The sequence below is a fragment of the Fringilla coelebs genome (assembly GCF_963513975.1).
Source record: "Fringilla coelebs genome assembly, chromosome: Z".
NCBI lineage: Eukaryota > Metazoa > Chordata > Aves > Passeriformes > Fringillidae > Fringilla > Fringilla coelebs.
In genome coordinates this window covers 5,659,306-5,675,785 of record NC_140031.1, presented here as the reverse complement: position 1 = coordinate 5,675,785, position 16,480 = coordinate 5,659,306, and positions in this window count along the sequence as shown.

The window sequence follows — 16,480 nt, the reverse complement described above, 5'->3', positions numbered from 1 at the left end:
AACAAACAAATAAACAAAGAACCACCCCCCCCCCCAAAAAAAAAAACAAAAACAGAACAAAACCCCAAAACAAGACAAAACAAAACTACAAAACAAATAAGGAAAGCCAGCCTTTCTCCCAGAATTAAACTACATTGCACAATGACACCTTGTGTTATTCTGTCAAGTTTACTCATAAAAATATCAGACAGCTTTTGTTTGGGCTAAGAAAGTAACCAGTCATGAAGCAGAGGATTATTTTTATCCTTGTTAAAAATCATACTCATGTTTTTTACGTTTCTTCCTCACAAAAGATGAATGGACAACTATTGGTCAATTCTGGAAGGAAATCCTCCCTGCTTAAAATCATCTTCCTGTTGCCACCATCCCTGTGATTACAACCTCTCTGCACTTACTTTTGTCCACAAGTCTTGTTTTCATCTCCCCCACTTCTGTTTTTAGCTGTTTTATTGAGAAAATCATCATCATTGTCTTTAGAATTTCACTATTATTCTCCTATCACCTGATAGTTTCCCCCCTCTGCCTTATATTCTCATTTTCTTCTCTTTAATCTCATCACCATCTTCAGAGTTGGAATTCTTACTCTTACTCTTCTGTTCAAAAGTGGATAGGAAGGTGACAAATAGAATCACTACGAGGTCCCTATGCGTGATATTCCTGTTTATACCTCTGGGAACAGATGATGTGAGCTTTTTTGCATTCTGCTTGTTCACAAACACCTTAATAATTTTCTGTGATCTATCCAGTTTCTCATCTCTCTGTTCTGCTATACCACTTTGCCTTTGAGTTAGTCTGAGCCCAAAAGAAGTACTGATTCTTCTCCTTTTCCACCTGATCTGACCCAACAGAAAGTATTTTCAGGCAATCAGAAGGAAGGGCAAGAGCAGGAGACAGCTCAAACCTTGTCCACCCCTTTATAAAGCTAACCCATGCACCTCTGTTTGCATGGAGTTATCCCATGCAGGGAAAGAAGAATGCCCAGCTCACAGAGATTTATCAGACAATGTAGACAATAATCTGACAAATTCCTCTTCTCTTTATTTGTCTGTTGGCTTGCTTTTAACACAGGGAAAATACTGCATAAGTTCTGGGAGGAAAAAAAAAAAAGAAGAAGAAGAAAAAAAGCACCCAAAACCGCGAAACAGATGAACAGAAGTGAAAAAGGAGGTTGAAAAACTGAAGAAAAATGAAAACCTTGATTATTTGCATTGCTAGCAGTTTTGTCCACCATACATACAGTAAATATCACTCAGTGCAACTTATCTGAATTAGAGACTTAAAACATATTTTTTAGCAAGATGGAACATCTTAAGCATTTGTATGAGTTGGCATTTTTAATGTATTTGTACTTTTATGCATAAACAATGGATAAAAAATGAGCATAAGCCTTCAATACCTCATTTATATCCTCTCCCCTCCCACACTTTAAATACTTGATACTTAAATAAAATACGTTCAGTTGTAATGAAAATGTAATGTAGATTGTTTTTGTCAAATTCAAGCTTGGTGGGAAATTATTTTCTTCTAGCTGGAAAAATTGAACACTAATTAACCCTCTGGAAGTACCTGTTTAAACTGAAGAGTGAGCTAGAAATTTAAAGGAACATTTTACATAGCTTATCTTAGTTATTTTTTCTTTAATGTGCAAAAATGTTTGAGGATTACTTTATTTTTCTTTCTCTCCTCATCCATCCTCCCTCCTCCTGTCCAATGTAGGCCAAATCCTGCCAGGCAGATTAACAGAAACTCAATAGGCCAAATTCCAATGTGGTTTAAATAGGAGGTAAATTGGCAATATAAACAAGTGTAATTTACATACTGAATGTTAAGAGCTGTTGAAAGAATTGTGTGGAGGAAGCCACTCACAGTGTATATCAGGGTTTTTTAGTCCACCAGAACCTGGAAACTATGCCACATAACACTGAATACCATCAAATGGTATTGTATATATTAATATTAATATGGTCAGAGCTTATAAACTAATCCAATAAGGGTACAAAGGGAAAAGTAACATCCAGAGTTAGCTTTTATTAATTTTCTCATCTTTGGGTTGTAGGAATATGTGTCTATCTTCCTATTTATGTGGGTTTAGTCTTATTCGATATTTTCTTCATGATCTGGATGACTATGTTTTAAATTTTTTCATCAGAACGTGAGGGACAGCAAATGTTTCAATGGCACATGGTTACAATTCAAAATGAATTTGAGAAAGCTCAAAAAAGGAACTTTACACAGTAGAAAAATAATTAATTTTTCTTTAAAGCCAATGATTGTGAAAATACAGGATAGAAATCCATTGCTTCACCAACAAATTAACAGGGGAAAAAAAACCAAAAAGGTCATGACTTTTTAATGAATCATTAGATGACTATAACCAGTTATTTGGCATTTCCATAATAGAGGTAAACAGCATGCTGAAGTGTATAACTGAAATTCTTCCTTGCAAAACCTACTCAGCTTATGGTCTAAGCAAGAACATTGTCCCGTTTAGATGTTGCCTTTCTGGTTAATTAGGGAGGTATTAACAAAAACAGAGGCAGAAATCAGAATCCCAGAAACATCACCTAGTACAGAGCCTGGAATTAAGCTGCCCGGCCAAGGAGCGCTGTGTGGGAGGACACAATCAGTCTTCAGAGAAAAGAACAACCTTTCTTTTTCATCACCCTGATACACTGGAAAAGACCAAAGGGTTCTAAAATCCAACAGGGAAAATTTACTTCCCGTATTAGGAGAAGCTGCTGACAGGGAGGCTGGGGAAGCATGAGGAAAGGATGTCTGTGGAAGCTGCGCCATGTCTACCCTTGACAGCCCCGGAGATGAGATTACAGAAACATCTGTAAGGCAGCAACAGTGACAGCCAGCCAGGCGTGGGAACAGAAGGTGGAATTCCATCCTCGGGAGGCCTGAGGGGTCTCCTTCTGCCAGGGGAAAATGTCTTAACTTCCAGGAGATTCCGCGATGTCGTGGGCAAGGACAGGAAGTCATTGGTCCTATTGCCCCTTTGAAAAGCTAAATGGAAATGCAGTGTTGCCTGTGACAAGTTATTTGCTTAGCATTATTTTTTATGGTCCAGCAAGGCTTGGAGATTCTGCTGTTAAGCAGTGAGGATGAATACTTTTATTATGACTCATCCATGTTTTGTAGTGGTGTATCTCATTCCATGCTGTTGCACGCAGGACAGAGGAGACAGACATTGGTACTATAGCCCATATTCATTATAATTTTTATTCATGCGCTTGGAGAAGGGTTTCATACCATAGTCACAGGAAAATAATAGTCACTATCAGAAGTTAACTCAAATTTTTGGATCTCTGAGTCATTGGGCAGAGGTTCTCATCTCTTTTTACTAACTCGAGAGAAAACCTGAGATGGAGATGCCACTTCTTGCTCAAGCTCCTGAGTAGTTAACTAAATTTAGGAAGGATGGATCTGCTGTACTCCAGCTCACGTAGTCAGTTGTTACTTGTGCTGATCCCCATCACAGTCCTGATTTAATAAAAATGAGTGTTTTGTTTAGCAGAACTTCTAGATTGTTGTTACACAGACAGACTTTAGCTATGCCTGTCAGTTATCTTATTGTTCCAAAAAAGGTTTTAAATAGATCTGTGAACAGGTTTCTTTATCTGTATTTTTTGCTACTTCTGTCAGCACTAAGGCATGGAGACCATCTGGCCTTGGAAATTTTTTCTTTTTTTCTCATGATGCTGTTTATTGTGGAGACAATTGTCCAAAAGGAGAGCAAGAGAAGGTTGTATTTTTCTTTGATATTTCGTTGGCTGGAATGTGTGTCTCCTATTGCAAATTGACTTAAATTCCTTCCATCTGCTGCTGGGAACCTAATCGAAATGTAAATTAAAATAAATACATTTCTTAAGAAAAAAGAGGGAGAGGAAAAACTTTAATCATTCAGAACCTTAGCATATTTCATAGTGTCCTAATTATTTTTGTGACATTTTTCTCTTGCCTCCAAAAATATTTCTAATGATATCACTCAGGTTTCTCAAAAACTTAAAGAAGGACTCCTGGGTTGCAATTACATTATGAATAATCAGAATAGAATACTGTAGGAACCTCAAATTCTTTTCAGACTTGTAGACAAATGGAGAAGCTGTTCACCAACTTTAGGCAGTGACAATAGATGGAAAGAAGCCAAGCAGAAGACTTTGACTTCCTGTTTATTACACGAATAAGAAAGACTAAATACAAGCACATGATAACCTTTAATTACCTTTTTTTTTTCCCTCTTCTGGTGACTTTTTAAAATATAAGCATGAATAAAAAATCTAAATCTCAGAAGAAATCATGCCTAAGCAAAATATTTACTCTGTACCTGCAGTTGCTAGAAGACCCCATGTTATTGACTTCAGCATTTTTTTATAAATTATCTTTTGTAGTAGAAAAATATTATTTCTTTTTCTTTCTCCCTCTCCCGTTTCCAAAATATGCCTGATGATGTAAGATGGGCTGAGACTCTGGATCCTATTTTAAATTTTGCAGCTCTAGGGTTTCCTGTACAATTTTATTTTACGAAATATGCGTTCCTTAAAATTTATTCAAAACTATCTTTCAGCAAGGAGGGAAAAGATAATTCACAGAACTGGTTATAACTAACTCAGTCTCTACACCAGACCATCAGTTCATATGGAATTAAACAACAAGGAGGCAAAAGCAGCTAAATTCTGGTGTTTGACACTTTTTGGTGTAGAAACCAAAATTCAACCCCCAATTCTGATTTCCATGGGGAGCTCAAGGAGAGAAGCTGACACTGAGGGAGTTTTTCTTTTCTGAGCATGGCTAATATTTTTATATCACATTGAAAGTCTCACAGCAAGAGCTCATTCCATCACATCTCCCTATGATCTGCTGGATAAATGAAAAGGTTGTTGGAATTTAAAGACAAAAGAAAGCAGCTGGTATCTCAACCCCAGGATTGCACAGGTCAAATCATTGAGCCCTACATGAGGTATTTTACCTGTGTATACTACCACAGTAACACACAATTTCTGTAACTTGCCTTTCAGAGTGTTACCTCTTGATGCAAGGAGAGCCACAGATAGAAACTGTTTTGTGTTTTCACTGTCATAAAAATAATCTTTTGGGTTTTGTTTCTTTTTCTTTCTGATCCTAATATTTGAGTAATATGCTGTTTCATACATCCTTTTAAAATTATACTTGGTCACCACTAAATTGAAGTCTTTATTTCTAGCATATTTAAGGATTCTAAATTAACCCACCAAATAAATTTAATTTTTTTATCTTCATCTTAGTTCTACAAAGGAATGGAAAACAAAATGGTAAAAGAGCTTATTCTTTCAGTTTGACTAATAAAGGGCACTCAGGTTCTCTGTTTTCAGTTTTTAAATGACTGTTTGAACCACCTTCATTTCAGATAGTGAACTCTAAAAGAGCATTCACACATCTTGGTGCTTACCTCAGCTGGAAGTAAGCAGGTCATTAAATTTACAAAGTAATTTTTAAATAAAAGCAGCATAAACAATAAATGTTTGACGATGCCCTAATAGCATATCAAAACAGCCCCAGCCAACAAAATGGCCAAAAGAAAAAAACAGCTCAAAAATCAAAATCTATAGAAAACTAGAGCTCAGCTAAATTACTCATTTCTCTGTTCATATTTTAGTGTGAGATATCTCAGAGAAGTAGCAGTGCATCCACAAAGGTTTGCCACAATTGGCCACAAACCTGTGGGTGCTGTGCCTCCCTGCAGCCCCCCTGGGTTCCAGGCAGGGCACTCAGGGACATCCTTGGTACCTCCAGACAAGCCTGTGCAGGGACCAACTGCAAGCAGCAAGTCCCAAAGAAAACCCTCATTTTACTGCCCTGTCTGAAGTGCAATTGTGGTTCTGGCTGCTGCTTTTCTTCCTCTGCCTCTGCTCTGATTCGGCAGCCCAGTAAATACAGTAATGCCAATGCTAATAAGAAGCCATGGGGTTTATAGTAACTACATGCTGATAACAGGTTAAGGCTTGTATTAACAGAAAAGCATAAATCCTCAGGACCTGTCAGGCTCTGCCTTGGCTGGCCTTGAGCTTATTTTAGCTTGCTCATTAATTGTAGCAGTAATTTGCCACTATGGCTGTTCTAACCAGTTATTAGCTTTAGCATAACCTCATCAATTGTGTAGTTTAGCACCTAAAGAATTCATAGCGCATAAGGCAAGAGTCCAACAAACAAAACGGCAGCTTTGTGAGCAAAGCTGTGGGAAAGCAGGAAGATGAGGAATGATAAAACTTGTCTCACAACACATAAAACTAATCCCTAAATGCCCAAGACTAAGGAGGAGGAAGCACCAAGTTTTTACCACACGTAAGTTTCATGAGGTGTACTCGCTGCAGGTAAGCCATTCTCTTTATACCCCACTCTCCAGAAAACTCTCTGAAATTAGCATGTCCCAGGGAAACTGCAGTTTTTTCCTCTTTTTTGGTTTTTTTTTGTTGCTGTTTTTGCTGTTTTTTTTTTAATTTAACTTGCTTCCAACACAGCTAGACAATGCAAGCAAGCAGTCTGCCATTCTGCCTCTGCCTTTCAGCAGAATAGAGGAAAGTGTGACACTCAATAGAGCATTGGCAAAAAAAAGAACAACAGCCATGTTGTTCCTCAAAAGAATATTACTAGGTAAGGCCTTATTATCTCCATTAATTATTTTCTCCAATAACCATTATGAAGTAGGTCTAAAATGTAAATATAACATTGCTGGCCATAACGTATGGGAGAAAAATAAAAGGAAAATAAATTAGTGTAAGGTTGGCATCTTGTTAAACTTGGTGTAGATTTTCAGTGGGTAAAAGGCCTCCAGTCAACAAAGCCCAGTGGAAAATAAGAAATCTAGAAAGAAGTAGCACAGTCTGTACCCCATCACTGAGGATCTATATTTAGGATGACCTAGTCCAAAAGAGAATATGGTGGTGGTGGTGTATATTTAACTGGATATGATTACCTAAATGTTATGTGGAAAAAAAAAAATGAGAGGATCCAGGTAAAAATATTCAGAAAATGCAGAAAATTACAGTGAGGTGTTTTAACTTTGATAGATTACTTAATTAGCAGCAGAGATCTCCATTCAAAGAAAAAAATTCTGTGCTGAGAGACCTGTAGCAAGGAGGTATATGAAGCATGGGTGAGCGTATGGCCTGTGAGAAGTGGGAAATAAAATTAGGCCAAAAATTAATGTAAACTGTTTTTATCTAGCTTTTTGCTAGACCTAGCTGGCTTACATTATCTCTCTAGGCTCCTGCAGTAGCCATGAAAGGGTCAGGTGAAATTCAAACGAGGCTGGGCTTGGGACCTGCACATCCTTCCTTCAACTAAAGGAAGGGCTGAGACCAAGTGTTTGATTTAGTTTAGATACTGAGTTTAGCTAGCTAACAAGCATATGAAAGATATCCTATTCTGCAAAGATACACTGTCTTTTTATATTTATCTTAGGGAATGTGAGAGTAGCTGATGCACACCTGTTAGAACTTTTAAAGGATCTATTTTAAGTGCATTCTTCTTCTTTTCATATTTTGGCTACATTAAGCAATACTGCTCTGGAAGCCCTCATTCTCCTAGGTATGGACAGCTCATTGAAGAGAGAAATTTCAATACAGGCAGCAGATATACTCTTGGTTCCAAAAATTGCAGTGATTTTGTAACTTCAGGAAATTTTTATGCTAATTCAAACCATAATGGGCATATAAACAGGCACAGAAGAATAGATCTATATTTTTAATCCTTATTGTCCATTACAATTACTGTTAAGGTATGTGGATAAAATGCATGTAACTATTTAGTTTTGTGATTCTTGTTACAGAGAAAGGAGAAGGTTTTGATTCACAGGAAAATTTAAAAAAAAAAAATCACACTGGGAGTTGTTTTTTAGTCAGACTCCTTTATTTGGTTTCCAGGAAGACAGGGGAGATTGACATTCAGGATGAGCTAGAATAAATGCAAAAAAATCCCAACTACATTTAAATTCAAGAACTTAGTATTATGAATAGTGGCATTCCTAAGTAAATGAAACATTTGAAAAGTGAAGGATAGCTGGACAAGGACAAAAACCATTATGACATAATATTTTTATTTTTTAAAGTAAAGGTAAAGCACCAAGGATTATATTTAGACTGCTTTTAGTCCACTGATTTGTAAACTGCATTGTATAGAAGAAAATTTTATTTCAAATCCACTGACAGTGGAATACAAAATTGATAAACTGAACAAAGGAGCCTCTGGTTCTTTGTGTATCTTAATATTTAGAACAGTTTTCTAGAAAATAAGGAACATGAACAGGGAGTTCAGATTGGTCTTTCATTTCTCTGAAAGGGCATTTTCTTTACAAGAAAATTGAAGGGGGGAAAAAAAAGAGAATGTGTACTTAATATAGGCAGGATGTGATTAAACACGTTTCCAGTTCTATATGTGAATGTAAAACTGAGGATTTCTCAGCCTGAGGTAGATTGGTATTTTATCCTAAAAGGGACTAAGTGCTGCCAGGAACAGGTGGAACAGAGAGCAAGTGTTCCTAATTGCCTTCTTAGAAAAGACTCCCAAATTTCAGCCAAGTTCCAATTTAGGCAGAACATAATCAGTGTGACTCTTGTTTTCAGTCTAGAAACTGAAATGTTCCAGGAAATGGTATCTACAGCTCTCTGTAGGGGTTTTTGTGTGGGCAGAGGAGGGGAAGTAGGAATATGATATTTTGGATCTGATTGTTTTGCTTCTTGCTTTGTCCTCTTTTTGTTGGGTTTTTTGGAAGAGTTGATTTTGTTTCTTTTTTTTTTTTTTTTTTCTTTTTTTTTTTTTTTTTCTTAAGTTAAATAGAAGTTGATTCTCTAGGGATCACAGTCTGGTACATTTCCCAGAACTCACTTGGCCTTGCAGAAAGTAATTTAAATAAATGAATGATAAGTAAACTCTTTTGCAGAGCATCACTTCTACACTGAAACAGGGGTAACTGTTTTGGGTGAGCAGTCAAACATTGAAGTATTTAGCAGCTCTAGGCAGGTTTTCTTTTCTGAGTAAATTTCTACTGTATGAAGGTCCCAAGGCTTGGATGAGGGAATATTCTAGGAGTAATAAAAATTTTTCCTCCAGTATATAAAACATATTTCTAAACTCTATGTTAAATTTATAGATAGATATTACTTCATAAAGCTTTCATGTCCTTTTTTTTCTTATTTTTGTAGCCTGTCCATATTATTTTTACATTGGTCACTTCCCTTAAGAAATACTTGTGCTGAATTCCCAATGGTGAAAGTCTTTTGAAGCTTCATATTCACACAAAGGATTATAGTCAAGATATCCATATTCATAGGTAAAAACCAAATATGATAGAAGTAGTTAAAATTGGATTCATTAATCCTGTGGGAGTTAAGTAGTCCATAGCAATATTTGGACTTTCAAAATTGTTCTTTAAAAGATTTCCAGAGATGGAAAAAGAAACTAGGAGCCATTTCTATGGGTTTGAAGGTACCATCTCTAGTCTTGAGCTTTAAAAACTAGGATGGGGGAGATTTTCTCTTCTTCCTGTTGCGTTGATATAGTACTCTTAAGGTCAGAAGTCCTGGTGGAATGGAAATCTGCCCTCCAAACTCGTGATTACAGTCTTTATTTGTGTAAAGTGAGGGAAATTTCCAATATGAGCTCACAGAAAAGGACCCAGTTTACATGACGGACAATTTGGAAGCTATTCTGGATGATGGGAAACTGTTCTCTCCTCCCAGCCAAGATTTCTCTTTGCACTTTCTGATGTGGTCAAATAGCAATCTCAGGGAAGGCATAAGAGAATCCAGATTGAAAATCATTAAAATACTTGTTCTTTATTTTTAATTTCCATTAAAATCCAAAATGTTCCATGAAAATTTTCAGGGTACTAATTTTCTGCCTCTTCTGAGACCAATGGTATGAGAAGACCTAACCTGAACTGTCATCACCCAGTGGAAATTATGGGATTTAGATCCTCATTCAGCAATACTGTCCACAATAAATAAGAACTCTGGTACCATCTCGTTATTATACATTAACTTCATTTGACAGTTAAAGAAGGACTTTTCTTCCTTCTTCTCATATGCATTTGCAATTTGGCCTATCAGTTTCTGTGAAAACCTGGAGAAATAATTGCTTATTAGTAGATAACAGGTATAGATGATATAGATATAGATATATAGATATAGATATATAGACATAGATATAGATATAGATATAGATATAGATATAGATATAGATATAGATATAGATATAGATGATAGATATAGATATATAGATATAGATATAGATATAGATATAGATAACAGGTATAGATGATATAGATATAGATATATAGATATAGATATATAGACATAGATATAGATATAGATATAGATAGATATATTAGATATAGATAGATATAGATAGATATAGATAGATATAGATGTAGATAGATGATGACATAGATATAGATAGATATAGATATAGATATAGATATAGATATAGATATAGATATAGATGATATAGATATAGATAGATTTTTTATTTCCCCCCCCAGGAGTGAGGCCAGTGAACGCCAGCCTAACTTGTTATATGGCTGTCAGTGTGGTCTGGTTATATCCCATATCCTCCCAGAAAAGTGACAGGACTAAAGTCTTCTGCCACAATTTTCCTTGCTGTGTGTTCTTGGAATCAAACACGCCCAAGCCCCTGGTGCCTGGGGTGTGTCCAGGGAGGGCCTGAGACAGGTGAGATGGATCTTTGTCTTTCTCCACACAGACCTGTCCTAATTATTGAATGAAATTTTGAGCATATATATTTTACAAGTATCCTTTTCTGTGTTGAGCTTAAAATCTGCCACCCTGAAATGTTGCTATTTCCTAAGGAGTAGGGTTAAAACTGGAGTTGAGGCTGTCTGGAATGCAATTAAGACCTCAGAGCTGCATTGGTAACCTGATCTGACAACATCAGGAAAAGTCAGCACTGGCTTTGGAACAAGTAACTACCCACAGTCTGCCTCCTGTTTCTCCCTGAAAGCCAGCAGCATCTGGGAGAATGCCACATGAGAGCAATTCCATGGAATAACAAAGGTGTGCAAAGTCATGGAAATGTGAGGAAATTTTAGTCATGATCATCCCTCCAAAGCAAAGGGAGGGGTGAAAAAATTTTAGTAATAGTAATAGTAATAGTAATAGTAATAGTAATAGTAATAGTAATAATAATAATAATAATAATAATAATAATAATAATAATAATAATAGCAACACACAATTAAAAATGTTCTGATTTTCCACATTTCTATGCGTGTGACTTTTTTTTTTTTTAATAAGAAAACTACACTCCCCTGATGACAGACCTGCTGAATATTTCTTTCTTTTAGCAAGATCCTGGTGTACTGACATTTCACGTTCATGCAAACAAATTCCCTATAGGATAAGTATATGATTTGTATCATTATTACTGTTGCACTTGGACATGGAATTGCTGCTTCAAAAGATTTCCCTTCATTTTGGTGAGTGTTTATCTTCAAATCAATTGTAAATCTCCTAAGTTTTTTACAATTGTTTGTAAGACAAAGCAGTTAGAAAAATTAAAATAAAATCTATTAACTGCTTGTTACTGTGGGGAAAATAGCATAGCATCCAACCTCACATCTGCAACCATTGATTCTGAAGCAGTGACTGGCAGCACCCAACCGACTAAGTAGGTTATAACAAGCTAGCTCCAGGCTGGAATAGCCAGTAGAGTGCAGAGGAGAAAAAAACTGGCCTCTAAACTTTTCTTCAGCCAGAAGAAAAGCAGGGGAAAAGGAAAGAAAAAAAGAAAGATGGAAGAAAGAATGCTCTGAAAACAGTTCCTGTCCTTGTTCTCTGGTGCAGCAGCAGCAGCTTATAATTGCCAGCTTTCTTTAATTCATAGTTATATCTTGAGAAAGAAAATTCTTTGTAACAGATAGCAATAAAAGTACTATTCATCTAATCATTCACAAGCACACGTGTTTGTATTAGAAATCTCTGCCTTCCTGCATCCACAGCATATCACATACCCAGACAGGCAGAAGCAGCTACAGCAGTGCACAGGGACATAATCCAAATGAACACCACTCCACTGCACAATAGCACAATGTGCAGCTGAATGTGCTCTGCCCAGCTGGACACAGGACTGGAGAACATTCAAATGCAAATAACATATTTTCTACAAGAACTTTGCCCTTCTGAGACATTGTTTCTTCCATTTGGGTCACTCCTTTCCCCAGCTCTCTGCAACAGCCATGAAATGATTATCTTCCCTCCCAAACCCCATTTTTATGTCATACAGACAAATTATATTGGTCCTTCATGTTGAAGCACTCAGTGCAAATGCAAATATATAATATCACAACATGAGGCAAAAACACACTTCAGGACACTTAAAATGTCATTTCAAAACAAAATTCCTGATGACTCTCAGGCAATGATTTTATTATTGAACTGCTGCATTGTGGTGATTGTAATTTCACTATAGGTCAGTCTGCAGGAGAACAACACAAGGAAAAAAATCAGTGCATAAAGCATCATTCCCCAAAATCCCCAAAGTGTAAGGGAACTGAAGATGTTATAGAGTCTTTCCTGTGCAGAACAGGATATTGTCTGAAATCTAGAAAATTTTCAGGAATAGCAAATTACATTTCCCATTTTCTTTACCTAAAGAATGAATATATTTGATAGACCAGTTAATTCTATCTCAATGGACAGCTTCCAGGATGGACATCTATCAATGAAGTTCAACGAAGTAGTGGCTGAGGCCACTAATGGTTTTGTTTACAATTCATATGATTCACAGATTTTAAAGGCAGTAGGAACAATGAGATCATTAAAACTGGCTTTTTGTATACCACAAGTCCTTATCTCCAGTGGAACACCTCCACGTCATGCTCACTGAAAGATCTTACAATCCTTATGCAAACATTCCCCTTCTCTTTCAAGACTCACTCAAAACTTAGCTTCTTCAAGAGATGCTTAATCTTCCAGAGAGGCATCCAAGCTTGATTTAAAGGCAAAGGCTTGGTTCAAGACAAAAAAGAATCCACTTTTCCCTTAGCACTTTGTTCCAGTGGTTAATCACCCACGCTGTTAAAAAATATTGTGCTTTATTTCTAATTTGTCTGGCTTCAGCTTCAGACATTGTCTCTTGTTATGCCTTGCTCTGCTAGATTAAAGAGCTTTTTAGTAGTTAGTGTTTTCTGCCTGTGAAGGTACTTAGACACTCTAATCAAATCACCTCTCAATCTTCTTCTTGATAAAGTAAATAGGTAAAGCTCTTTCAGTGTCTCACTATAAGGCATTTTCCATGGCTCCTAAATCATTTTTGTGGTTCTTTTCTGCATCTTGCCTGATTTTTTCATCATTGCTTTTGAAAGATGAGCATTAACAGTATTAAAAAATAGAAGAAATTCTAAATCTGTTTTATCTTTCTCATATATAAATGTTAAACCAGTCCCTATTCCTACTGATCTCTTTAGACAGCCAGGGATTGCATTAGTTCTTGTCACATTATAGCCACAGCTGGGAGGATTTGCATCAGCTTGTTTGTCCACTGTAGCCCCTAAAAGTAGAGCTACTCATTCCCACAGCACAATATTGTCCTCTGTTTCTTAGTTCTGCCTTTTATTTATTTTTTTTAAACTTGCATTTATTTTTTAATATTGCTCCAGAAATAAAGCACTTCTTTTCATGCACACTTTGCAGTCCTGTTGGGGGAACGTTGTTAGAGTGGCACTCTCCTCAGTCAATATTCACTCTTCAGCTACAAATCAAAGCTTCAACAGAAAAAAAGAAAAAAAGAAGTTGGTGCAAACCCCCTGCATTAAATGAATGAGAATGTGTGAAATATCATAACAATAACAATGAAAACACAAGGATGGTGACCAGGTGGTTTGTTTATATTTAATTTTTCCTTACTGTTTAGAGACATATAGAGTAACATTTTCTTGCCCACATTAAGACAATTTAAGTGCAATTCTTTCTACAGTAGCCATCATACCACCCTCTAAATTAAGGGCAAGGTACAAACCTCTGCCTGGAAAAGTCATTCTGTCACCTTAAACACCATTTTAGGATGAGATGAATGGCCTTCTAAAGATGCTTTTATCTTTGCAACATAACTGGTTTGCGTGATTACCTTACATAAATCACCTAAATTTTAGATGGCCAAAGTTAGGTGAGGTGAATCCCATCCTTATTTTTTTGTGGTGTAATGATTCTGTGAACTGTTAAAACTACGATTTATCAGTACAGAGATGGTTGCTATGTGGTAACGGGTGACATGAAGCATGAAATGTGTTTAAAGTGTTCTGACAATTGAAAGGAGCAATTTTACTGTGTGAATTCAGAAGTAGCTTGTGGTTTTAAGGCCACGAAAAAGCCAGTTGCAATTAATCCCAGAACTGTACATGCTTTCATTACATTACCCAAGATTCAGTCACCTGAAACCCTGTAAAATCAGTGATCACTGTATCTGTAAAGAAGTTTAGGGTATTTGCTATAGGTCCTTCTGGCAAATTAATGAATTTTAATGGATGGAATGGTTAACACATAGATGATAAAATGAGTAATCTAGCTGTTAGCCAGAAGTTATGCTTATACTGTAGGGAAAGAAAACATGTCCAAAAGAAACATAACAACTCAAAGTTACTAATCAAGCTATTATGTAAACTGAAGCACAAATTGAGTCATAAAGGAGCATTTTAGGGGAAAGCAAAGATTGTTTCCCGTTACCACATTGAATGGTCAGTCATGGCTTTACTGAGAGGAAATTTGGGCAAATGGTTCCTATTCATTATGTTGTGAATATTTTCAGTCCTAAGTGAGATGAGGAGAAATAGCTGAAATGTTATTAACAGCTTGCAGAGCAGTTTTTCAAAAGCTCAAAGGAAGTCAATATTTCCCTTTCAAAAATTGTGATTGGCTCTCAGATTAATTTAGGTCTTTTGTATTTTTATTAGCTTCAAATCCATACTTTTGATTATTTGTCAATCACAACTTGCTGTGCTTTACTGACCTCTAAACTCTTTCTCTGGTGTATCACAACTAGATATGCAAATTTTGGGAAAGTTCTGATGATTTGAAGAAATAAGTGAACAAAAGTCTCTTTTGTTGTTGTTGTTGAAAATATTGAAATGACAAACTAAGACTATAAGCAACAGAGAGTTACTCATTGAAACCAGGGTGTAATTATTCCACCAAGAAAGGGAAGTGCATGCTCATAATTTGGTAACTTCATGGAAAGGATAAGCAATATACTTATTGTATGAGGAAATACTAAATTATTCACCTCTGAATAATAGCAAATTTATCTATTAGAGACGGAGTTGTTCTGCACACAGAAGCAGGATTCATTACACCTCTGAAAAGGGTTAGGTGTCTACTCTAATATAATTTTTTAGACTATGAGCAACTAACAACGGGAATTTTTCCCATCTCTTCATTCTTTTATAACCAATGCAGTAATATGATCCAGACTTAGTCTATTGTTACTTGACATCACTCCCGAAATCACAAAAACTAATATGATATTTATGTGTGTGGCACATACACATCACTATATATTCATACAGAATCATATCAAGAGACTACCAGTGCTGTAATATATAGGGGTGGTAATGGAAAATAATACCAGTTGTGAAAAAGAGCTGAAGTGCAATTTCTGTATTACCATTACAGATGTTGTCCTAGAAAAAGTGTTTCCCATTCCAAATAAAATATTTTACACAACCGTTTTCATTGCTACCCTTTTCATTTTAGATTATGAAACACATTGAATAAAATAAATGAGGCTTTCATATGTTTTCATACTGCTCTTGTTTTGGTTTGGTTTTGTGGGTACTGGTTTTTTTCTCATTTTAATTTTGTTTCTCCTATCCCTCAACAAAACCTCAGCTGTACAAGATTATCTTATTCTTTCACAGCTTTTAGAGATACATACAGTCTTTACAGGCAGCAAGGAGAAAATACAAATAAGAAAACAAAGAAGAGATAGCTTAAGCTACATTACTTTGACTAAAATCTAAATTCTTTCAGTAGCAAGCAAGACTACCAATCTCTGTAGTGTCTGTTTCAGAGAACTCTTTATCTAACCAGTGGATTGTTTTACCACACATTTTATTTTTTGTTGAGCTTCAACTTCCCATATCTTGTAGGATCCAGCCTCATTCAATTTTTGGTGCATGCATCTTTCATTTATTTGTGGATGGTTATTATAAATAAGCAGCAGGGCTTTAGGAGAACGAATCTTGTCAGATGAACTTGATTGCTTGTTTATGACAGAATTACAAAATTAGTGGCTGAAGGGAATGCATTTGGCATAATATATTTGGATTTTAGTAAATCATTTGATACAGTGTCTCAAAAAATTAGTTCAAGTTGGCTCAGATATGAGCTCAGCTTCATGAACTGAACACTAACTGAACACCCATAAAGCAGGGTAATAGTGAGTGGCACAGAATGGAGATGTCTGGCATTCAGAAGCCCCAGCCAATATT